This window comes from Cucurbita moschata, unplaced genomic scaffold (assembly GCF_002738365.1).
Source record: "Cucurbita moschata cultivar Rifu unplaced genomic scaffold, Cmos_1.0 Cmo_Scf00006, whole genome shotgun sequence".
Taxonomy (NCBI): Eukaryota; Viridiplantae; Streptophyta; class Magnoliopsida; order Cucurbitales; family Cucurbitaceae; genus Cucurbita; species Cucurbita moschata.
Window position 1 is genome coordinate 5,075,343 of NW_019268522.1, and position 27,046 is coordinate 5,102,388.

The following is a 27,046-nucleotide window of genomic DNA, read 5'->3' on the forward strand; positions in this document are numbered from 1 at the left end:
TAGATTTCTTTTCATTCTAGGAACAAAAAGTACATTATCTAATATAATGAATCTATCTCCAAAAAAAAACTTTAAATTTCCTATTGATCTTGCTGAGACAACCTCTCCTGTTCCAACCCTGAGTGTTATCTTGCCTTCCGTAAGCATTCTACAGGAGCATGTTTCCTGAAAAAAAAGAACAAATATGATTAGTAGCCCCTGAATCTAGTATACAAGTTGAGTTATCATACTCTACTAAACATATTTTTACAACTAGTAAATCATAATTACCTTGTTTTTCCTTTTCGGCTTTCTTCTCTATAAGGTATTTTAGGCAGTTTCTTTTCCAATGCCTATTTTCGTTGCCATGGAAACATTTTCCTTTATCTGCATTTTGAACCTTGCGTTTGCGGTCAATAGGAATCTTATCTTTCCCCTTACCCTTCTTCTTTATCGAAAAATTTTTAGAAGTTGAAGGACTAGACTTATTTTTGGAGGACGATCCTCGTAGTAATTTCTTAGAGACATCAACATTTGCTTCTCTTGTTGTCCCTTGTTCATTAAGAGGAATTCATAAGTCTGGAGCTCATTTAGAAGAGCAGTTAAGTTATATTCTATCTTATTCTTCATCGCATTCATGCAGAACTATAGGAAGCTCTTCAGACGAGACTCCATGATAAAATTGACTTGGTTCTTCTCATCAATGACAACTCCATTTACTTCTGCCACATTGAAATGGACCATCATATCCAGGACATGTTCTCTATCTGAGGTCCCTTCTTTTGTATGGCAGTTGTAAACGTATTTTATGGCGTCATGTCTAAGGGAGAAAGACGGTTGTCCAAATATCCCATTCAGAGATTCCATAATTTCTTTAGCAGTACCCATAATATCTTGTTTCTTAGCCAAAACATCAGATATGTTGACTAAAATGTACACTCGGGCTTTGTCATTTTCCCTTGTCCATCTGTCAGATGCATCCCGAACTGTTTGGTTTGCATTTGAGTTGGGGTTTGGAGAAAATTCCTCAGTTAAAACAAACCTTAAATCATCAATTACAAGTATTGTGTTTAGGTTTGATTTTCAAGTTGCGTAATTGTCGCCGTTTAATTTCTTAGAAGCGAGTAATTGTATTATTGAGCTTGTCATGCAATGATATAAACAAAATTCTATTAGTGAATTGACTTAATCCTTTTTAATCTAATCAGGTTTAGAAAATGTAATAATGTACCCAAAAGTTATTAATTTGCAATCATACTTTAGTGAGTCAGAGTAACTGCTACTGAGGGGCAATCAATCACTCATTTACTAAACCAAGACATTCTTGACTTAAACATTAATCCTAGAATAACTCTTTATTCCTATAGTATTTTAGTTATCGCCACTTTGGTCAAGAATATAATAACTCTTAGTAATTCTTCGTAAGTGTGACCCGCCATTTTCTGACCTAAGAGATCGGCCCCAACAACACTATCGAATGAAAAAGTCAAAGTTGGGAATGGACCTAAGAAATCCTATCCATTTCTGGAGTTTGCGTTGTTCCTTCTCCCATGTTACGACCCTCCGAATGGGTAGTTGTTCTAGGACAACATGCAGGCGGAACATGGGAATCTCACGGGGCAACCTAGTGGTGGAGACCATAGGATGTGTTGATATACTTCCACTTACTATAAATACTTTCTCTGTTCACCTTGTTATTGACTCATGCAAATACCTTCCAAATGGAGGCCGCTCCTTGGAGGACACGAGGCCGAGCATGAATCTCACAGAGTAAATTTTTCAGAGAGCGTAAAAACGAAAAATAATGTATCTCATATACCTTTTTCCTCCCACTAGGTATTTTAGACAGTCGTGTATACTCATTACTTAGGTATATTCTGGCTAATTAAATGTAACCTAAGTCTAGGTGATTTTTCCAAAAAAAAAAACTTGCATCACTCACGCATGCTCATAAAACTGGGTTAACTAAGCTCAAGTACTGGCCCGATCTCTAGGTCGCAGGTGTTCTGTAAACTGTCAACTTAAGTACCTCCAGCCTTCGACAAGATCATGCCAGGTGAGCTTTCTTGTAACCGCAATTTTACAAGATATCGACTTAACTATTAAAATGAATCGTGCTTGGTTCTTAACCCTAAGTGAGAAACACTTATCTTTGTTATAGATTTTGACGTATATCTCATTTTATGACATTGAAAATAACCTATATCATGCATCTAACATGGTTTATATAACAATTATATAATAATCGATTCCATGCAATAATATAACAATTTATATCTATCACTCATGGAACCCTAAACATGCATACTATACATTATAACACTTATAACATACTTGTACCGCATGAAACATTCTTAGCCTATGGTAGGATTTTAAATCTATATGACATACTTTATGCATATACGTTTTCTATTTAATTAAAACATACATTCACAATGTATAATTAATTTAACACACTAAAGTGGACATGGACTAGTTTTGGCATTTTAAAGCAAGCAATTAACTAAATTATTACATTAATAATTAAAAAATAACGTGATCCACTCCCTCGAGCCTGGCGCGGGTCAGGTTGGGTCGAGAAGCAAAAATAACTCCGTCTTCTTCTTCAGTTCAACTTGCCATCATTTTCATTATCGATCAATTACAACCTTAAATGGACTTTAATGACTCCATAAAAATTATAGACCTTTCTTCACTCATTAAAGCCCATACACATTATGCTAATTACAATAATTCTATCAAATGGAAGCATATAAAATGCCAAAATCATAAACATCCACTTTAACATCCACAGTTTTTCATTCATGAAATGGTACCCACCATGCTCAAATTAATGTAAATAAAGTGCCTAAAACTTGCTCTGATACCAATTGATGGTGTTGTTATAACACATGCGGAAGCAATTTGAATCTTAGGCTCTCTAAGTACATCAATTATAGTAAATTAGCGAGCATGTTCATAAGCATTAAAACTCAAGGAGTTGGAGTACTAACCTTTTGTAGTTCAAATTCTAACGAGCCGGTTTCGAACCACCACTAGGGTCTTCCCTACTATTCTTTCGGCCTTAGAATGAGATTGTGGAATCCGGTGAGTGACTAAACTTGGAAGGGATTTAGTATATGTGAAGAGAGAGTTTGTGAGGGATTTTCTCGAAGTTTTCCAAGAAGACTTTCCATGTACCTTGACAACTCTATCTATAGAGTCATATTTGCATGTTCATGCAAATGTGAGATTACCAAATTTTGACCCTCAAAATTCCACTAACTCAAACAGGGATTTTTCCATTAAGTGAAGTCAACATTTTGACTTTCTCAATTTTAATTCAACAATTAATTTAAATAATTAATTTCAAGTTAAAGTAATATTAAATGATGAATTAAACAATTTAATTAATATTTAACATTAATTCAAATGTCAATCCCAATCAATTCCGACACATATTGATCAAAATATTTAAATCTTATTTAAATATCTCCGATACTCTCTTTTTGTTTAATTCGTAAACAAAAAAAAATGCGGTTAAATATATCGTATATATTTAGCGCACATTCTCTAATTTGAGTTCGAACACTTTGAACTCACTCGTCACACTGTTCTATGATTTAGTCCGATATGAGCTTGCAGGGGGACCTAATAGACCTATAGATCATGGGCTCCAACGATCCAAGATTAACCGGCTAAACTCATTAACCTTGTTAACCAACATTCAGTAACTACTAGGACACTCCACTATAGCCTTGTAACGACCCTAATATTTTACCTATTTAATCTAAGGTCATTATTATACTTTGAAATGTGGAATATACATTTAATGGACCCTATTCATAAATGATGTTCGCACCCACCTTTTTATTACCTTAAAAAAAAGATTACAAGGGAAAAAGGGAAACATTATTGAAAGAAAGAAAAAGCAACAAAACCAAGAATGAATAGTTTATTCTACCCTAAGGTTTATTATGCAAATACATTTCATCCTATTCTAACCTATACTAGAAATGGAAAAAAAAAAAAAGACAACCAACTACCCTATGCATGTGCCATGATCCTGAGGTGTCTGATGTCGTCGTCGTTGTCACATGGGTGCCTTGCCCTTATCTGCAAAAGTAAAGTAGCACGAGACTTGAGTATTTCTAGAATACTCAGTAAGTGACCCCCTATCGAGGTTATGCGACAAACACATGCAATGAAATGATGGGATCTATCGTTTCGTCTTGTTTCGTTTCGTTTTTCCTACGGTGTAATCCTAACAGGTAATCATGGACGTGTACCATATACTCTACACGCAGCCCATACGTGCGAGTATGGGCTCACCAGCTAGTTCACACATCGCTGGGCCACTGTCCCTAGCCGGTGGGCATGCTCTGGGGGCCCACCGGGACCCGTTAAAACTAAAACCGTCATGACAGCGCTATGTAGGGCATAACGATCGTTGTCCTGCCATTTAGATGTACGGGTCCGTACCCTCGTGATGGGATAGGGGTATCCCCCCAAATGCATGAACACACAATATGCATGAGGTCTCGCTAGTCCTACAGTCATCATTTAATGAGCATAACCCCGTGTCACGTTTTCATGCTTACATGTCATTCTCATTCTCATTTCGTTACATATCATACATGTTCCTAGCGGGGTTATGTATCATGCAATTTACCGGATTTCATGTCATGCAATTCATTCAATCACATTCCCATACTCATACAACAAGCCATAATCGTACACGGGTCACACATCGTTACATGCATTCATATCACATCCACTAAACAGCATAAATAACATACATTCACATTCACATGATTTCATACTTAAGCACATTAAGCTAGCATACAATTTAATGGCACGTGCATAACCACGGGCACCTGCCAACATACAGCACTTAATGCGTAACCTACAATGGGTGAGCCACTTACTTGGTAGGCCTTAGCCGAAGTACTCCCTAGAATATAACGTAAGCTCCTAGCTCCTCGTGGACGTTCTACGCTTCCGTTGGTGGTTGGTTCCTATTGGTTCATGAGTCACTTCCGTTAGTATTCCACAAATAATAATAAATTCCCAACTGGAATTTGTGAAATACGACCTTAAAATGTTCCCTTTTACCTTAAACAGGGTCGAAACCAGGTCTGGGAGGGTCGAAACGGTGTCAAACGGGCTGGAAACAGGTTTTTCGAGCCGAATAAGCCACCGGAGCCGGGGAGCCGCCGCCGAGCCGATGTAGCTGCCTGAGCTGAGAGGAGCCGCGCTGCAGACGTGACACGTGGCACAATCAGAGAACGACGCGTGTGCAGGCGTCTCAGGTCGAGGTGCTGGTTAACGGGTCACTCGCGGGTCTCGGGCTGAACGCGGGTGACGGGCCGTGGGGTGATGGGCCGGCTCGCGGGTGAAGGCCGGATGTTTGGGCTGCGACTAACGTGGGTTCTGGGCTGACCGAAGGGATGGGGTTCGGTTTGGGTTTCCGGATCTGGATCTCAGGTCAAACTTCATTCTCCTCGTCCGACTGCCTTCGCGATTTTTCGGTGATCTCTCTCTCTCCTCTACAACGTCATCCCGACGTCCTTTTTCCCCTTTTTTCCCCCGTTCCCGAGCTTATCCTTCACCCTAACCCCGTTTTTTGTACAGATTTCTTTGGTAAGGGCCTCGCACTCTCGGATCTGGAGAAGCTCGGAAGTCTGCCGTTCTGTCTTCCTTGCCGACGGTGTTCAGCGTACGGAATTTGTCTAAAACCTACTCCTGATGTGTGTAAAGGGTTCTGGGATTACTTTTGTGATGTGAAATGGGGGTTTTCAACGTCGATTCGTACGGTTTGGCTTCGCCGGAGTTCTGTCGATTTTCTATTCTCTCTCCTTTTTCCCCACTGTTTTCGTTTCTTTGCAGGTTCTTTTAGGGTGGCTGAAGGTCGGGGACGCGATTTGTGGCATCCCAGCCCTCGGCCGCCCTTTGTGGGTCGTGTGTGAGTCGTCGGAGTTTTCGGCTTTGCCGACGACCATCATTTTTTTTCAGATCCGTTACAAGCCTAGTAGTTGTACTCCCCTCACTCTAGATATATTTCTGTTCATTTGATATAACCATGATTAGTAAGTCGATCCTTCACAGGTTGTTCGTAACTCGAGGTGGGTCAATGCACCCTTTTACCCCTGAAGTTACTTTTTGTTCCTTATGTCCCACTGATCCTCTAACGAACAATTGGTTTGTGGTCGAACCAGTAAACCGAATCTCTCTCAAGCCAATGAGAGGGTGGGACCCCTTGTTCAAGACTTGTAGTCAGTATTTAAGGGAACAACCTCTCTACTCTCCCTAAAAGTGGGTAGGAGTGAATTCCATCTTGCACCCTATGTCCCCATCTATTCACCCAGTCCTACCCCCTGAAATGGGAGGCTTCTTGAGTCGACGAACTCGAGCCACTCTCACCCATGTAAATCTAAGAATAATTCCAAATAAACAGGAGTTCATGGTTAGCTCAAGATAGGATCGAGTTACCTAGGTCATCAAATGAAAAAATCAGTCTCAACAGAAAACGACATTATAAAGTGAGAGTGATTTTATACTTAATTTAAGGTCGCTACTGTATACGTACCATAAACATTGAATGCGGAAGACTTCATTTAAATTCCATAAAACATAACTTTTATCTTAAAACACAGTCATGGACTTGCATGTTTCGAAAACATCTTTAAAACGACACAACAAAAGACTAAACAAAATGAATAAGAGTTTAAGTTAAAAGCATCCTAGTCTAGCCTAAGTCTAAGAAAATAAATATCACTACCCTATGCATGTGTAATGGTCTCGAGTTGCGATGCCGTCGTCAGCCGTACAGGAATGCTTTTCCTTACCTGAAAAATGTTGTAGCACGAGGCTTGAGTATTTCTAGAATACTCAGTAAGTGACCCCCTATCGGGGTTATGCAACAATCACATGCAATGAAATGATGGGATCTATCTTTCGTTTTGTTTCGTTTTTCCTACGGTGCTGTCCTAACGGGTAATCGTGGACGTGTACCATATACTCTACACACAGCCCATACGTGCGAGTATGGGCTAACCGGCTACTTCGCACACCGCTGGGCCACTTTCCTTATCGGGTGGGCATACTCTGGGAGCCCCTTATGCCGAGACCCGTTAGAACTAGTAGCCGTCACGGCAGCGCTATGCAAAGCATAACGATCATTGTCCTGCCATTGGATGTACGCGTCCGTACCCTCGTGATGGGATAGGGGTATCCCCCCAGATGCATGAACACACATAATGCATGAGGTCCCCACTACTTCTACAATTTCATTATCCTTTAATACAACCCCGCAAGCATTAAGTACATATCGTATCATTTTTCATATTGTTTCAGATATCGTTCATCATTCATATAATATCATTTCTCATTCTTCAATTCTCAAATCATGCATAATTCTAACGGGGTCATATTTCATGTCATTTATCGTAATTTCATGTCATTCATATCATGCTGTATACACACAATTTAAGAGACCTAACATAACGTTCTATGCTTTTAACATAGCATTTCATCATATACACATCATACCATGACATATTGCATTACAATGTATCATGTAATAGCCGAAAAATAAATAAAGAAATAAACAAAAAAAAAAACTTTATAAAAAATAATAGTTAAAATAATAATAATAATAAATTAATTAATTAATTAAAATTATAATTAAAAAAAAATCATTCCCCACCTCTCTCCACTAACCTCCTCCTCCCTTCCCACAACTATCTCTCCTCAACCCATCCCACCTGCCAAAAAAAAAAACATAAAAACAACAATGTTAAGATCTGACAAGAAGTAGAATGGCTTTCAATAGATTGCAGATTTAGAGATTTTTGTCCAGTTATTAAGGTAAAATCCTATCTCTGATTTCCTTTTCCTTTATAGTTATGGTTATAAGAAATTAATTTAGAATAAAATCTTCTTTCCTATCTTAACCATTTGTAATAATCAGATCTCATATACAATTATTAGATTTTTTTTAGCATTTTAATTATACGAAATAAGTTATAAGTTAAATTCAATAAAATTTTAGGTGACAAATCTATAAACTAAAAGATCGTAGCCTGTATTAAAATTAGCCAATAATATCTGTTTACACAATTGAAAAACCTGTTTAGAGAATGAAAAAGATGAGAGGGAGGGAGGGAGATTGAGGAAAGATTTGTTAAACAGTATTTAACAATAAAAGGAAATATGAGACGACAGTGACCTCCTTTCAATTGTGTCTAATAGAAAACATAACAATTTTTATCAAAGGACAGTGAGCTTCTTTAAATTTTGTCTAACACAAAAGATCAGAATTTTAGGGAAATAATTTTATAGAGTTAAAACTTGAAACTGATGTCATGAGCTCATATAGGTTTACTCAGATTTCAAAGGACGGAATCGCACTTTCATTAAAGATATATTTGTGACAATGACTTAAGCAAGCTAGGTAAGTGACCTTACTATCAGCATAGTTATATTTGATGTTGACACGTGCCCTGTGGTTCTGCACATGTCATAAGTTATGTTATGTTATAATATGTGGATTGTATGATAATAATTATGGTACGATGTGCTCTAGGAGATGTTTCAGATAGGATACGAGAAGGATGCACAAAACAAAACGTAACGATAGGAGTAAGATACGTTCATGAAACGTTAAGGTTAGGTTACATACCAGAGTGCTATGAATAGGAGAGATTGATAAAAGAATACGGTTAGGTTATGGGTAGAAAGGGATAGGTTTGTGATAGATTGATAGAACGATGGCATTAGGATATGTTCTGGTGATGATATGACTAAGGTACGTTACGTAATGATATGTCCGTGATAGGTATAAGAATGTTAAGGCTATGGTAAGTTAGAGAACGATATGACTATGAAGTGTTTACGTTATGACTTGTTTATGATATGATGCATTGTATGCTAGATTATTGTGCTTAAGTACGTAGTTATGTGAACGTGAATGTATGCTTTTAGTCTGATGTGATGTGTAATGCATGTAACGATGAGTGGTCCTTGAACGATTATGGCTTGTTTGTATGAATATTTGAATGTAACTACGTGAATTGTATGACATGAAGTACGGTAAATTGCATGAAACATAACCCCATTAGGAATATGTATGATATGTATAGAAATGAGAATGGGAATGACATGTAAACATGAAAACGTGACAGGGGGTTATGTTCATTAATGATAACTGAAGGACTAGTGGGACCTCATGCATATTGTGTGCTCATACCCCGATCCCATCATGAGGGTACGGACGCGTACATACAATAGCAAGACAACGATCGTTATGCTTTGCATAGCGCTGCCGTGACAGTTCTAGTTTTAATAGGTCCCGGTATAAGGGCTCCTAGAGCATGTCCACCGACTAAGGACAGTGGCCCAGCGGTGTGTGAAGTAGCTGGTGAGTCCATACTCGCACCTATGGGCTGCGTGTAGAGTATATGGTACACGTCCACGATTACCTGTTAGGATTACACCGTAGGGAAAACGAAACGAAACGAAAAGAAACGAAATGAAACGAGACGAAACGAAACGAAAGATAGGTCCCATCATTTCATTGCATGTGATTGTTGCATTTAACCCCAATAGTGGGGTCACTTACTGAGTATTTCTTTAAATACTCAAGTCATGTGCTACTACATTTTTCAGGTTAAGGTAAGGCATTCCTGTACGGCTGATGACGGCATCACAACTCGAGATCATGGCACATGCATAGGATAGTGACATTTATTTTCTTAGACTTACGATAGAATAGGATGTTTTAAAATTAAACACTTATTTATTTTATTTCGAGTCTTTTGTTGTGTCGTTTTAAAGATGTTTTCGAAACACGTAAGTCCATGGCTGTGTTTTAAGTTAAAGGTTATGTTTTATGAAATTGAAATGAAGTCTTCCGCATTCAATGTTTATGGTACGTATAGAGTAGCGACCTTAAATTAAGTAGAAAATTTTGGGTCGTTGCATATCTTATCATAAACAAGTAATAATGTAAACACTTCATAGTCATATAATTCTCTAACTTATCATAGCCTTAACGTTCTTATACCTATCATTATGTGAACGTACCTTTGTCATCTCATCACAAGGGCTTAACCTAACGCTATCGTTCTATCAATCCTAACGCTATCGTTCTATCAATCTATCACCCTATCCCTTTCTACCTGTAGTCTAACCGTATTCTTCCATCAATCTCTCTTATCCACATCACTCTGGAATGTAACCTAACCTTAACGTTTTATGAACGTATTTTACTCCTATCTTTACATTTCTTTTTGTGCATCCTTCTCGTATCCTATCTCAAACATATCATTGAATGAGTCGTACCGTAATTATTATCAAACAATTCACATATTATAACATATACATAACAAATAAGAAGCATATCGATTCACAGACAATTCACACATATCAATATATATGACACGTGCAGAACCACGGGGCACGTGTCAACAGCAAATATAACCATGCCGATAGTAAGGTCACTTACCTGGCTAGCTTAAGTCGTTGTCACGAATATATCTTTAATGAAAGTTCAATTCCGTCCTTTGAAATTCGGGTCAACCTATATGAGCCCATGACATTAGTTTCAGGTTTGAACTCTACAACATTATTTCTCTAATTTACATTGGTCCATTGTTAGAAGTCTTGAAATGTTATATATCTATAATTATATTTTTATTAAAAATCTTATTTTTCATAGTTACTGTTGTATAAGAGAGTAGATACAGCTATTTCAAGTTATTCTCGGCTTTACTACTGTATGTATTTACCCTCTGTATTTACCTTTCCCTCCATATTTTGTTTGTGGTTCTTAATTCCCTAATTTTTTTTTATCTGTTGCCTTTTAATCCATGTATTCCAAATTTCCAATGGACTTTCCAAATCTTTCCTTATCTCAGTGTTTCCTGTTCAGAAGTTTTCTTGGCTATTCTATCTTTAATATATTCATTTGGCTACTGATAAAAATTTAATCTAATATAACTAATCTGACGTGATTTACTAGAATCGTATAAATGATTGAAATTTGGTCATTCTATGTTTAATCTATTCATTTGACTACTGATAAAAATTTAATCTAATATAACTAATCTCACGATTTACTAGAATTGTATAAATAATTGAAATTTAGTTTCTAACTCAAAGCTAGACCATTGTAATAATTCAATTAAGATCTAACTATAATTTGTTGTGATTTCTAAAAAAAATAGGATAAAAGAAAATGAAGATTTAATATATACCTTATTGATCAGATCTATCTTCACAATCTTTTTTCTTCTCGATTATTGTTTTTCCATTTATTTTTGCAATAATTGTTACTAGAGGCGTAAGGATGGATGGAGGAGAGATAATTGTGGGGAGGGATCAGAGGTTAGTGGGGAGAAATGGGGAAATGTTGTTTTTTTGTTTACTTATTTATTATTATTATTTTAACTAATTTTTTATAATTATTTTTATTTGTTGAATTTTTTATTTATTTTTGGGCTTTACAGTGTCCACAGGACAAGAGACTCAGCCTCATCGGTGTACTAGATCATTTTGATTTACCTATACTTCTATCATTTTGATTATATACTTGAACTAGATCCACTCTTATGCTATACATATAGTTCAAGTAATCATATTATAGTTAGAGTGTTCTTAGTTTATTGGATTTAGATTAATAATCGTAAAATTCACTTTATTCAATAACAATCTTTACTGAATAAACATTAATAATAACTTTATTGAAAATAGAATATCTTTTTGTTTACAAACTATGAGTTTTAAGACATAAAATCCAACAGTCTATTGATTCATCGTGCTTCATGCGTATAGCCTTGAACTCACTCTTCAAGGTCTGCACCTTTGCTTCCTTGACACGTTCCACGCCCACATGCATTATTTGTAGCATCTCCCATGCTGCATTTGTCGAGTCCTTCTCTGCCAACATGAGAAGGACGTCCTCCAGGACTGCTTGGTAGATGACAGCAAGAGTCATCCTTTCTTTACGCTTCTCAACGTCCTCACCTTGCTTGATGGCGTCTCACATGCCCTGGGTCTGGAAGTTAACACGCATCTTTATCGACCATGCTGCATAGTTACTTTTTGTGAGTAACAAGTACTGGAGCGTTACACTCCCCTCCCTTCCGGCAACTTTGTATGATGACAGCATTTGTGAGCATCCTAGCTATGATACTAAATATTGGAAATGGCCCACGATAAAAATATGTCGAAACAAATAAAAGAAGCAAAACAAACAACTTGAGGGTTGAGAGAGCTTTTGAATAGAGGAACAACCTTAAGCACTTAGTTTTTCAGTTCTCCTTGTTCTTTTTAAAATAGCATGCATCTCATGAGTATTTAGAGGGGAGAAAGCACAACTACTAATAATTCTTACTCATTTAAGACTAACAATTTTCCTAAATCAATTCAAGCCAATAACTTCTAAACAAATTCTAACATTACTTTAATAACTCTTTTCTTGCTAAGTCAAGTTTATTAATGACAACATCAACAAATTATACTACAAATTACAATCTTTCATTTTTGGAGAAACACTCTTTTGTACTACAAATTGTTCTTGTATTTCACTTCCAAAACAAGTGCTCCATGGCCAAAATATGCAAACCCATGACATACTTTTCTCTTTTGTTATTGAATGTTGTTCTTTTCTGTTATCAATGAAGTCCTTGATGATTTCAGTTGTATTCTTTGCAGTTTACCATGCTCCTAAAACGGTGTCCTTTGCTTTCATTTATGTTACTTGGAATAGAAAAAAAAAATTCCAAGTTGAGATAAGATATCAATTATCATCTTATTAGTACATCTAGATTGACTTAAACATATTGATTAAGGTTGTATAGAAAACCTAAAAACTCGAAAAACTTGAAAAATCCAACCAACCTAACTCAAAGTTGGGTTACATAGAATATTGAGTTGGGTGGTTGTTTTTTCTGGAAACAAATTGGTTTGGTTTGGTTTTTGGGCTCAAAGAAGAAAAGATTCGGGCCAACCCGAACCGAGCCGGGTCCAATACTTTGAGCTTTAGCCTTCCACTTTTGGGTTTTCTTTTTATTTTTTCAACAATGTTGCTACTCTCGATCTATCTCATCCGCAAGCTACCTCCTGCCTGTTGGGTTTTATGTCCTAAAACTCATAGTTTGTAAACAAAAACATATTATATTATTGTTGTTTATTCAGTAAAGATTGTTATTGAATAAAGTGAACTTTACGATTATTAATCTAAATCCAATAAATTAAGAACACTCTGCTATAGTATGATTACTTGAACTATATGTAGAGACATAAGAGTAGATCAAGTTCAAGTATATAGTCAAAATGATCTATAGTATAAGGATAAGGCTGAGTACGTTATTCTGGAGACACTATGGATGCGACCCACTTTTGTATATGATATAGATAATGTGATCACTAAATTGTACATGTGGAGACATGTGAGTGGGGGCGTCCTATGCAATGAGTATTGCATAAGATCGGACCATGAAGAAAACCACTCTCACTTTATAATGTCGTTTACTGTTGAGACTGATTTTCTTTTCATTCGATGACCTAGGTAACTCGATCTTAATCCTGAGCTAACCATGAACTCCTGTTTATTCGGAATTATCCTTAGATTTGCATAGGTGAGAGTGGCTCGAGTTTGCTGACTCAATAGGCCTCCCATTTCAGGGGTAAGACTGGGTGAATAGCTAGGGACGTGGGGTGCAAGATGGAATTCGCTCCTACCCACTTTTAGGGATAGAAGAGAGGTAGTTCCCTTAAGCATTGACTCCAGGTCTTGAACAAGGAGCCCCACCCTCTCATTGGCCTGAGAGGGATTCGGTTTACTGGTTGGACCACAAACCAATTGTTCATTAGAGAATCAGTGAGACATAAGAAACAAGAAGTAACTTCAGGGGTAAAACGGTAAATTGACCCAGCTCTAGTTACGAACAACCTGTGAAGGATCGACTTACTAATCATGGTTATATCAAATGGACAGAAATATATCTATAGTGAGGGGAGTGCAACTACTAGCCTATAGTGGAGTGTCCTAGATTGGGATTGACATTTGAATTAGTATTAAATATTAATTAAATAGTTTAATTAATTGTAACGATTTAGATTTTTCATTTTTTTTTTTTTTGCCTTATTTGGTTAATATTTTATTTTTATTTCTATAAATGACAAGATATTATGCTAGCATTTATTTCCGCTGGAAAAGGGTGTGATTTCTAACAAGGAAGTTACTCGCTTAAAGGGAAAGTCATAAAGACCTTTCATATTCCTGTTTTTATGAGTTTCCTTATCCTAAAACCCTAGAATGCAAATGTCTTCATATTATTTTTATATTCCCATACCCAACCTTTTACCTCCCTTGAAAACGATTATCTCTCCAAACTTTCCTCCGGAACGTTGGGGTTGCTCTTCAGAGGAAGAATCGAGTAGAAGTAAGGCATTGATGTTGGAAACATTGTGTCAAAGAAGGTTGACCGTCAGAAATCGGTGTTGAGGACGTTGTGGGATTGTCAGCGCGTCGCCAGAATCGGGGAGGTGGAAACTAGAGTTTCGTCCTTGTCGGGTAAGAAAGGCAAGGTTTTTGGAATAGGGTCGAGTCACTGACGCACACCCAGCAGCTCCGGCAGCTTCACACGTGTACACAGTGCGAGTCGACTCGCACTTGTACGAAATCGGCTCGGTTCCGTCAATTCCCGCAGCTCGACTTGGCGGCTTAGTTGGCCGGCTCGGCAACTAGGCTTAGCGGCAAGGTATCACTATAATATATCTATTCCAAGGTTTTTGGCCTTCCAAAGCCGTTTCTGCCCTTAGTTTTACCATCCGAGGTCAGTATGGCTCCTAAACATTAAAGACAGATTAGGTCGGGGGTTTATTTTGATAAATAGCATGAGGTTTAGCTAGGGTACCTTATGAAAGGTTCTAAATTTTTATGTGGTTATCATAGGACATATTTAACCACTGGGATTAGCTCGTTGTGAGTGACTTCAACCAAGACCGTCGAGGTAAGTGACCTTACTGTTGGAGTTAGCTTACTACGTGTTGTATGATGGTGCGTGCCCTGTGACCCCTGCATGCACCATATTTATGTGATATGATTATGTGATGTATAGATTGTGTTGACTGTAGATTGTGTATGTTTATGTGATGTACGCATTGTGTTGACTGCTGACTGTTTATGTTATGTGAAGTTATGAATGAGATATTAGTATTATATGCAATGAATATGTTGATCGATGTTATAGATACACGTAGAATCATCGAGTCATGTCATGAGATGGGTATGCAACAAGAATGTACTTTCACGTTATGTAGTATGCCATGTAATGTAGGTCATGTGAGATGCCATGTAATGTAAGAAACGTATATGCGATGTTAGTATTGCTTATGTCATGCCATGTTAGATACGTTAAGGGACCTCATGCATATATGTATGTCACGTGCATCGGGATTCTTCCCCTTTATGTTACGAAAGAATGAAATACGATATTTATGTTCGCCATGATATCATGCGGGCCTTTTTCTGTACTGTGATGTCCGGCGACGTGTAATACGTTATGCCCGACCAAGCTAGGCCTAGGGGGTACGTATATGAGCCCGCCTGGTGGGTCAATGTACACGTACATGGGCCATGTGTGAAGGAGTACCACACATCCAACCCAACCCGGAATAGAAAAGCGCGCAAGGCTATGAAAAGTTTATGAAAAGTTAGGTCTCGCTCATATGTTGCATGTGTTTGCATTCCTAACCCCAACAGTGGGGTGACTTACTGAGTATTTCATAAAATACTCAAGCCATGTGCTACCTACATTTTTCAGGTAAAGGCAAGGCACCAATGTACGGTTGACGGCGGAGCTGAGGACAGCATGGAAGTTGGAGATGAGATATTTCTAGGAGTTTACTTTTATTGGATTGTTTTAAGCTATTGCATTGAGTATTGCTTTATTTAGATTTATTTTTTAATTCGGTTATTAAAGGTTTATTTATTTGATGATAGGTTGTTTTGGATTTTATGAATTTTTATGGAAGACTTCGTTTTGTTTCCAAGGTCATTTATGATAAGCTTCCGCGTAATGAACTATGTATGCATGGGTGACGTCACTAATTAGGTTTAGAAAATTGGGGGCGTTACATTAATATTTAATATTACTTTAATTTGAAATTAATTATTCACATTAATTGTTGAATTAAAATGAAGAAAGTCAACTTGACTTTCTGGAAAAATCCATGTTAGTGGAATTTTGAGGTGTCAAAATTTGGTTTAACCAAACTTGCACACTCGCCAAATAAACCTCACAAATTTTAGTGGAATTTTGAGAGTCAAAATTTGGTGAACTCAAACTTGCATGCTTGCCACATAATCCTAAACCTTTGAGTGAAATTTTGAGTGTCAAAATTTGGTGATCTCAAATTTGCATGAACATGCAAACATAACTCTATAAATAGAGTGATCATGGTACATGAAAGGTCTTCCTGAGTGAAAAACCTTGAGAAAAACCTCTCACAAACACTCTTTTCATATATACAAAATCCCTCCCAAATTTAGTCACTCACCGGATTCCACAATCCCGTTCTAAGGCCGGAGGATAGTGGAGAAGACACTAGTGGTGTTTCGAAACCGGTTCGTGAGGAAAAAGGAATTTGAACTACAAAAGGTTAGTATTCAAACTCATTAAGTTTTAATACTTATGAACATGCTAGTTATTTACTATAATTGATGTTCTAAAAGTGCCTAAGATCCAAATTGCTTCCGCATGTGTTATATTAACACCATCAATTGGTATCAAAGCAAGTTTTAGGCACTTTATTTACATTAATTTGATCATGGTGGGTACCATTTCATTAATGAAATTTTGTGGTTGCTAAAGTGAATGGTTTCGGTTTTGGCATTTTTTTATGCTTCCATTTGATACAATTATTGTAATAAGTCTAATGTGTATGGGCTTTAATGAATGAAGAAAGGTTTGTAATTTTTATGGAGTCATTAGAGTCCATTTTAGGTTGTAATTGATCAAAAATGGAAGAGATAGCAAGCTGAACCGAAGAAGAAGATGGAAGAGGCGGTTCGGGTGTTTTTTTTCTGCCTTGGGATTCGGTTCAACGTTTTTAAGGGTTGGTTCGCCCATTCGTGATCCTCGGGAGCGGTTCAAGTTATTTTTAATTATTAATGTAATAATTTAGTTAATTGTTTGTTTTAAAATGCCAAAACCAATCCACTTTTGCGTGTTTAATTAATTATGCATTATGAATGTATGTTTAGGTAATAAGGTTGTTGCATGATGCAAAATTTTCAACGGCACCACCTTTATTTATATATATATATTTATATAATTGATAGCTTTTAAAGTATAATATACATCAGGAAAAAGTCATTATCGATATTCAACTTCTATGGCGATTTATAAAAATATAATTATAGTTTGAATGTTAAATTAGAAGTTTAATACTTTAAGTTCAAAAGCCTTGAATTATTTAATGCTTAATGGTTTATACAACCTCATATAGTCTGGGTTATTATTTTTTAATTTTTTTTAGTTTAAAAAATGAGTGGAAAGTTTAAATTTTTTTACCTCTTATTCCATGACTTTGTAACTTAATTTGTACTGATCTTACATAAATTTCTAATACAAGGAGCATATCCTTCCGTTCAAACAAGAATACACGACCCTAGATTTCTGCTTACCTAGAGTCACTATCATAATCATAACTTAACTTCATCATAAAATATAGATTTCATCTTAAAACACTACAATAGAGCTACGTGTTCGAAAATATCTTTAAAACGACGCAACAAAATATTAAATGAAATAAATTAACATTATAATTAAAAACACTCTATTCTAATCTAACTCTAAGAAACTAAATTCAACTACCCTTTCCACGTTTCATGGTCTCGAATGGCTATGTAGTCGTTAGTGGTACAGAGGTGCCTTACCATTACCTAAAATAGCAGTAGCACATGACTTGAGTATTAAAAGAAATACTCGGTATGTGACCCCCACTATTCCGGTTAGACTACGCTTCTTGGAACGCATGAAGCCTTGAGCGTAGGTATTCAGACTATGCTTCTTGGAACACATGAAGCCGCTTAGAATACGCTGGGTGTAGGATTTCAAACTACGCTTCTTGGAATGCATGTAGCTTTGAGCGTAGGTATTCAGACTACGCTGCTTGGAACGCATGAAGCCTTGGGCATAGGTATTCAAACTGTATCCTAGGGCAAGCCCTTGATGCAGAATTAGAATACATCGTTTGTTACGTAAGAAGCCTTCCTTGGATGTAGGTTTTCAGACTATATTACTTGAAATGCATGAAGCTTTGGAGATAGGTTTTCAGAGCTCGTCGAAGGGCAAGCCCGGGGGTGTGGGTTAAGACTATGTCGCTTGGAACGCATGAAGCCTTGGACACAGGATATCAAGTTCATGTCTAATTCCGTAAATCTTCAGGACAGAGTGTTGGAGAAAGAACCAAGAACCGAATAAGAACTTAGAAAGTACCAAGGACGAAAGAAAGATCATGGACAAGAACATGGATCAAGAACCAAGAACCAAAACCATAGTACTAAAGCCCTTAAAAGATAACCAAGATCGTTAGGAAATATCATGATAAGAACTTGTTAAGATATAATATTTGGAGAATATATTATAATAATTAGTTGTGGAATATATCTTAGATATTCGTAATTCGTTAATATTTTTTTCCTTTATGATTTGATTAATAGTATATTTTATTTTATTCTCATGATTTAGTTAGTTTGTATTTTTTCCTTATTTTTAGGTATTAGTTTGTAGCTTTATCCTATTTAAACGTTGTGAATATTAATGAAGATTGCTTTTTCGATCCCAATTCTATTTCTCATTCTTAACATTGTATCAAAGAACCGATCTTGGTGTTATTAGATATCATAATTTTCTTTATGGCGGAATCAGCCAAATCGAGCTTCGAAATTTCGGATGTTGACTTAGTACATCATTATTATAATCATCACACTAATCAGTCATTATATTCACTTGTTCTAATCAAATTAAATGGAACAAATTATCAATCCTGGTGTAAATTAGTTATGCATGCTCTTATTGCCAAAAAAAAATCGGTTTCATTGATGCACTATTGAAGAACCGTCTCAAGATGCAAATTCAACCGAATTTGAACTCTAGAATCAGTTCAACAGTATGATAATATCTTGGTTAATTCATTCAATTGAAGCAGATATCGCTAATAGAATTATTCACGCCAAGACAGCTCATCAAGTGTGGGTTGATCTTCACGATCAATTCTCATAAAAGAATGCTCCAGCAATATTTCAGATACAAATGTCGATAACAATGATGTCATAGGGAACCATGGCACTGTCAGCATATTTCACCAAGCTCAAAGCACTCTACGATGAATTGGAAGCGTACTGCATGTTGAACCCAACTCTCTGTGGGAAACACTTGCACTCTTTATTAAGACCAATCGAGAAGAGAATACAAGACACTTTGTAGAATACTACTACTTTATAATGCTTGGAATTTCTTGGGATGAAAAACTAGGTAGGGTCGATGGGTATTTATCCTATACCCTACACAATCTAGACCTAACAAATGTAAATCTTTTTCCTAAAATATCGAGACCTCTTTCCTAAAACATCTATTATATTTCCTAAAATCTCTACTAAAATAAATATACAATGGTACAATTATTGAGCTTGACTCTATTGGGCTAGTGATGATATTTTAATACTCCCCCTCAGCACTAGTCCTCAATCGTCGCACCATGTTAAGCTGACAGAGAAAACTCTCATGTTTGCCTGTATTTGACTCTTTTGTAAACAAGTCTGCCACTTGGTCATCTGTCTTGATCTGCTACATCTCGATTTCTTACTTTAGGACCTTCTCTCGAATGAAATGGTACTACACCTCCACATGCTTTGTTCTAGCAATTTTCTGCTAGGCGAATCGCAGATTGGTTGTTGCAATGAAGTGATATTGGATACTCAAATTTCTGGTGCAAATCTTCCATCAAGAGTTTCAACCATGTACTTTCCTGAGCTGCTCCAGCCGCTGCTCTATACTTTGCTTCTATAGTTGATAATGATACTGTTGGTTGTCTCTTGCTACACCAAGAAATTGTTCCAAAACCAAACTTGAACAAATACCTAGTGGTTGACCTCCAAGTATCGTGGTCTCCTGCATAGTCAGCATCACAGTATCCAACTAGCTTGTAGTCTTTGCTTCTTTTGTACAAAAGACCATAGTTGATTGTACCTTTGACATATCTCAAGATCCGTCGAGTTGCATCCAAATGAGACTTCTTTGGACTTTGCATGTACCGACTCATAACCCCAACTGCATAATAAATATCAGGCCGAGTTAAAGTTCGGTAGAGTATATTTTAAGCACTCTACATAGAACACCATTTTAACTACTGTTTATCTTATAAATAGAACACCATCACCATTGTTATCTAAAAAGACACCCTTTGAAGCACTCTACAAATGATCACCTACATTTCACCATCTTAAAGTTTTTGGTTGTATGTGTTATGCAACTGTAGTAAACCCTAAGCAAAAATTTGAACCTCGGGCAATTCCTTGTTTTCGTAGGATATCCTTGTGGTCACAAAGGTTACAAGTTGTATGACATGCAATCTAAAAAAAATTTATCAGTCGTGATGTTAAATTTTGTGACGATGATTTTCCCTTTTCACCAGCTTCACAAACTTTGACCTTAGCTCCTTCAACTCCCATTTTACCACTTCATGATTCTTCCTACTCAAACATCCATTCAAGTCCTCCCCCACTTTTTATTCCTTCACCTACTACTTCGTCGACCCTCCGCCTTCTATTCCTTCTCCAGATTCACCCACTAATTCTAATCTTATCCCACCTGATACATCAATTCCACTCCAACGTTCTACTCGTACCAAACAGCCTCCAGCTTGTTATAATGATAATGAGATGTCTTCTGGAGCCAATCATTTAACCTCTAGCTCAAGTCCCTACACTGGCACCAGGTACCCCCTTCATGATTACCTTTCATTCTCTCGTTTTTCACCTACTCAATGTGCTTTTCTAACTCTTATTACAGCCCAGACAGAACCTAAAACCTATGATGAGGTAGTTGGCAACCCATTACGGCAGCAGGGTATGAATGATGAAATTGCAGCTTTGGAACGTAATCATACTTGGTCTCTCGTTCCTCTACCACCTGGTCATAAAGCTATTGGCTGTCATTGGGTATACAAGATTAAACACAACTTTGATAGTTCTACTAAACGTTATAAAGCTCAATTGGTAGCAAAGGGATACACTCAAGTTGAAGGTGTTGATTACAAAGAGACGTTTTCTCCTACAGCGAAACTTACTACACCTCGTTGCCTACTCATTATTGCCGCTGCTCGAAAATGGTTCACTCATCAGTTGGATGTTCAAAATGCCTTTCTCCATTGTAATCTAGATGAGGAAGTCTTATATGTCTTTACCACCAGGTATTCGTCGACAGGGGGAGAATACAGTATGTCGGCTCCATAAATCTCTTTATGGTTTAAAAATGGCTTCTCGCAATTGGTTCTCCATATTCTCTAACCAATACACAAAATGTAGGCTACACTCAGTCCAAAAAAGACTACTCTTTATTTATTAAGAGTAAAGGTACTTCTTTCGCCGCAACTCTCATCTATGTTGATGATATTCTGTTGATAGGCAATGATCTCAAAGAAATTCAACATCTCAAGACTAGTTTACTCGAGAAATTTCTTATCAAAGATTTAGGGAATTCGAAATATTTTCAAGGCATTGAATTTTCTAGGTCTAGAAAAGAAATTTTTCTCTCTCAGAAGAAGTATGCTCCAGACATTTTTCAAGACACATGTCTTACAAGAGCATGTCTAGAAAGATTTCCTATGGAGCAAAATCTAAAACTTTCTCTAACAGAAGGAGAGAAGTTGAATGATCCAAGTAAATACAGACGGTTGATTGACAGATTAATATATTTATCTGTTACTAGGCCTGACATACTGTATTCAATTCGTATGCTTAGTCAATTTTTGCATGAACCAAGAAAACCACATTGGGAGGCAGTTTTTCGAGTTCTGAGATACATCAAAGGTACTCCTGGTCAAGGACTTCCACTACCATCTGAAAACAACTTAAGATTACAAGCATATTGCGATTTAGACGGGGGTGGTTGTCGAACTTCCAGACGATCAATTATGGGTTCTGCATTTTCCTTGGAAATTCAGTTATTCCTTGGAAGTCTAAAAATATAAATTAATTTATCCAAATCATCAACATAAGCCGAGTATCGAGCTATGACAAATACTTGTTTGGAGTTAAATTGGTTAAGATACATTCTTCAAGACTTGAAAGTTCCACTGTCCGAACAAGCATTATTGTATTGTAATAATCAAGGAGCATTACACATAGCAGCCAATCCAACTTTTCACGAACGTATGAAACACATAAAATAGACTGGCATATAGTTTGAGAAAAATTACGATATGATATGAATGATGAACGATATCTGAAACGATATGAAAAATGATATGATATGTACATAATGCTAGCGGGGTTGTATTAAAGGATAATGAAAATGTAGAAGTAATGGGGACCTCATGCATTATGTGTGTTCATGCATCTGGGGAGATACCCCTAACCCATCACGAGAGTACGGACGCGTACATCCAATAGCTGGACAACGATTGTTATGCTTTGCATAGCGCTGCTGTGACGGTTACTAGTTCTATTGGGTTCCGGCATAAGGGGCTCTCAGAGTATACCCACCGGATAAGGAAAGTGGCCCAGCGGTGTGCGAACTAGTTCGTGAGCCCATACTCGCATGTATGGGCTGTGTGTAGAGTATATGGTACACGTCCAAAATTACCCGTTAGGACAGCACCATAGGGGAAACGAAAGATAGGTCCCATCATTTCATTGCATGTGATTGTTGCATTTAACCCCAATAGTGGGGTCACTTACTGAGTATTTCTTTAAATATTCAAGCCATGTGTTACTACATTTTTCAGGTTAAGGCAAGGCATTCCTGAACGGAAGGAACGGTTCCCCTACTCCCTTCCTAAGGAACTCCGGAACGAAGGCACAGATTCTATACCAACCAAGTCTTTCCTATTCTTTCTCAGGAGCTGCACATTCATATTACTCTATAAGAGCTCTTGAGAGCGCCTAGCATCTACAGGAAGAGAAAGAGAAAAGAAAGCGATAGGCCCCTGCTTCTATTTCTATTAGTTCAAGCGCAATCACAAAGAAAAGAAGGGAAGAATAAATAGGAAAGAAAAAAAAGAATCCGCTGCTATGGAATTTGCTGTTATAAAGGTTCAGAGGCTTCCTGTCCCCGGCCGAAGGGTATAAGTCATCCTTCTCTTACTGTTGAAGAAAGCGAGGAGAGTACTAAATTGATATAAGACTCCTTCCCTACTTTTGGCTCTATATTTTGGGGCACCTTTTAGGTTCTGTAGAAAGTGAATTCCTAGAGGATCAGATGACTTTCCAATTCCAAGAAAGCCCTACGTGGAATCGGCCGATAAAAGAAACGTTTGTGCAAAGAGAAAGAATTAGATCTCGAAAGAAGGGTTGGTGGGCTCTTTGTTTATGTTTAAGACTGCCTATCATTTAAAGGCAGATAGCGGAAGAGGGGCTATAGCTTCATTCTTCATCTTCCTCTCGCTACCGGATGAGTTCACTCTACCTGCGCTGGATGGGATTGGATTCAATCCACCCTTAGCCCTTGGAGGAGCATATATTGAGATAGGATTGGAATGCCCCGCCGGGTTGCATTAGGAGAATAAATAGGTAGGCCAGCAGCACATTATCAGGAATGGATGAAATCAACGGATTCCCCCTCCTGGCTGGGTGAGTGGAAGACATTGAGAAGGGCTTCACATCCCTTTCAGGGCTTTGAGGTTGATTGAAAGTAGCGCTCCTAGGATTCCTGGAAAAACAGAAGGCCTTGAGGCGGAGGATTGTACTTGGAAATGGAAGCTCTGTCCCCCTCACACTCTACTCTATTTAGAATTAGGGGCTTGCCTCCTCTTTCTTTCTTTCTCTACCGCCTGTGTCTATCTCCTATCAAGTGTGCTCCCTGCCACGCTACTCTCACAGGAACTGTAACTGTGTGACTAACAACAATACTAGTTCGTGCAATAGTGGTTCAAGTGCAGTGCCCAGAAACGGTTCAAAGATCTATGGCGACATCAATTTCCCAAGAGATCTATGGGAGGGAAGTATATTCCAAATAATCATCAAGTCAGTTAAGTGGCCTTAGTTTCATAACCTAAAGCACCGGTCTTCTTATCAACAACAGAAGCAATCCTATGAGAGTTTCTTGGCTTCTCATCTATAATTGACTTGGTTAGGTATGTATACTTAGGATTCTCTCTGGAGACATGGCTCTCGTATGTCCACAGCGTTACAACTCTCGTTTTGCTTCGCATCAAAGAACTGGTATTATGCATTCATCTTCCAAGCTTCTCAATGGGTTTTTATTAACATTTCCACTGGGGCTACCCATCATATGACGAGCAATCCGGCAGCATTTGTCTCATCCTCGCCGTACCAAGGCAAAAGTGTCGTCTTCATCGGTGACCCCACTCTCTATTTCAGACATTGGTAGATCTCTTTCTTCATCTCAATGATGCTATGTTGGTTCCGTCAGTCAGTCTCTAAAAAAATAGGATCGGTTGGACAACTTTGTGATGATCGCCAAAGCTATCCCATCTTGACTCCGGCTTCCTCTGTGTAAGGATCTACACATGCATAATGTCATAGCTCTAGGGTGCCGTAGCCAACCCATATATGCTTTATTTATACCTGCATGCATCATTCTCCTCTTCTTTCTTTGTGGCTTCTGAATAACAAAGAGCTTCCTGATCTTTGGCAACTAAGGGCAACTATAGGTCGGTCTGATTGTTGGTTGTTAGGCCTTCGACTACATTGAAGAAACTATCACGCCTGAAATTGCTTCCTCTTGCATTTGCTAGTTCTTCATTCTCTTCTTGGTTTAGCAGCCAGCTGGCCAACCACGGGCAAGACCTACGAATTCCAATCTTCTTCTTGTTTCAATTCCCTCCGCCCTTTTTTTTGCATTCTGATGTATGGGGCCCCCCGTGCCTTCTCTCTCTGGTTATCGCATTCCTTTCCTTTCTTAGAACTAATTCATAGGGGTTGTTAGTTTGAAGCTCGTTTATGGATGATGTATGTATTTTGTTATAAAAAAAGAATGAATTAAGCACAAACCTAACTATTACTAGATAGGGGTCAGTGCTTTTCGGCTTTTTTTGTTAAAGCTAAGGTTGCAAATGGATTCTTTTGTCATCGGATTCCAGTTTTGGACTAAGATGGGGGAGTCTCATCAGCTTTCTCTCAGTTTCCAGCCACTCATGGAATTGATTATGAGTTCTCCTGCCCATATACCTCTAAAATGGGGTTGCAGAAAGGAAAGGAAGCATAGCCACATATCATGGATACGTCTCTTGCATTGATCTTTGCCAACCGTGTCCCCCCCTATCTAGTAAGGTAAGTGGCCCTATGTTAGTTGTGGGCCTTTTCTTTTCCATCCTTTTCCACCTGATTATACTTTCTCATCAACCGCCTTCCTCTGTGCTTGGCAATATTACTCGAGATCTGTGTCTGTTTGGATCGCCACCTGATTATGAAAGTCTTATACTGATTTTTGATGCTATACTCATATACCTGCCCAGGTACGTCAGATGCACCTCGTGCAGCAAACTTCTGTTTCTTAAAGGGGCATGCCTGGGCTCAGAAAGGCTTTGTTTTGATCCTTCTTCTCGTTCTCGCCGTCCCTCTTTCTTACCTTCCATGAGCACGAGTTCTGCTATTCCCCCTGATTTTATGCCTATTGGATCAGCATCTTCTGGATCTTCTTCACCAGTGGGGTTTCCTGCACCTCCCGTGCGTGGAGTCAGAGTCCGAAGGGTCGCAGCCCTCTATTGAGCAGCCAGCACTTGCACCTCGCTCTTCTAATAATCTATAATCAATTAAGCCAGCATCTTTCTCATCTTCTAGTAACGACCAGTTGCCTACGGATTCCCCTTCATCCTTTATCGCAGTGGAGCCATCTCCATCTCTGCGTTTGAATGGGTTTCCCCGACCAGCAAAGGAAAAGTTCTTTCCCTAAATCAGGCCCGGGACATGAAAAAATGTGACTGACCCCAATGTTATGCCCTTTATCTATCCCCCCAAAAAGGCCCGGATCCCCTATTTCTTTTTTGATAGGAAAATCAACCCGTCCCGAATCAAAATCTGTGTCACGGAAGGCTATGTAAATTAGGGTCTTTAAGCCCTCACCCAGCACCTATGAGTTCAATCAACATACCTTGAAAAAAGCATTTTGAAGCCATATAGCCATTTCAGCCTGACTCCCCATTTTCTCTTAAATCAAGCTATGAAAAAATGGGAGTAATGCGTAATTAATTACTCTATTCCTGTGAGCTGTTTAGTTATCCCTTATCATTCCTGGTATTCCATTCCTCCTCTCTATGAGATGTGGGATCGACCCCGCTCTTTCTACATCCTTTTGTATGATAAGACATGCCTATCTATCTTTTATCCAGCCTTTGCTCCACTATCAACTACCGGAATGGTTATTTTGCCTGCACCGCTTTCCTCTCCCGTGGCAAGAGATCATTCGCCAAGTCTGAACTCCTACTTTCTCGTCTATGACGACTCTCTTCGATGCTAGCAACCGCGTTTGACCCTTTTCTGCGCTTCTTTCAATTTCCTTACATTCTCTCTTCAAGAGACTTGACCTTTACTTAGAGAGGGGCTGCGGTACCACACTCTTCCGTGCTCGTAGGTTAACTTCCCTATCCATCTTGATATGAACCAAGAGACATCATTCATACAATATACTTCAATGAAGATGTGAAGAAAATGTTGTCAAAATTATCAAAAGAGGTTGCAATTCATGTCCCATTTAAGAGGAATGAAGTTTAATGGTTATAAATTTTGGGTGGGTTACAATTTAGAGTAATTTAGAGTTATTGTATTTTAAGACATTTTATTTACTTTAGGTTACATTTACATAATGGCTAATTATGGTCATTAAGTATGAAT

General features: G+C 37.9%; 1 long non-coding RNA gene across 1 annotated transcript; it reads left to right on the forward strand.

Moving 5' to 3' along the window:
• The first annotated feature begins 3,572 nt into the window (after positions 1 to 3,572).
• On the forward strand, positions 3,573 to 15,861 carry LOC111443904. The gene is made up of 3 exons (XR_002710598.1): positions 3,573 to 3,584; positions 8,977 to 8,978; positions 15,792 to 15,861. It is a non-coding gene; the product is annotated as an uncharacterized LOC111443904 (long non-coding RNA).
• The last annotated feature ends 11,185 nt before the right edge of the window (positions 15,862 to 27,046 follow it).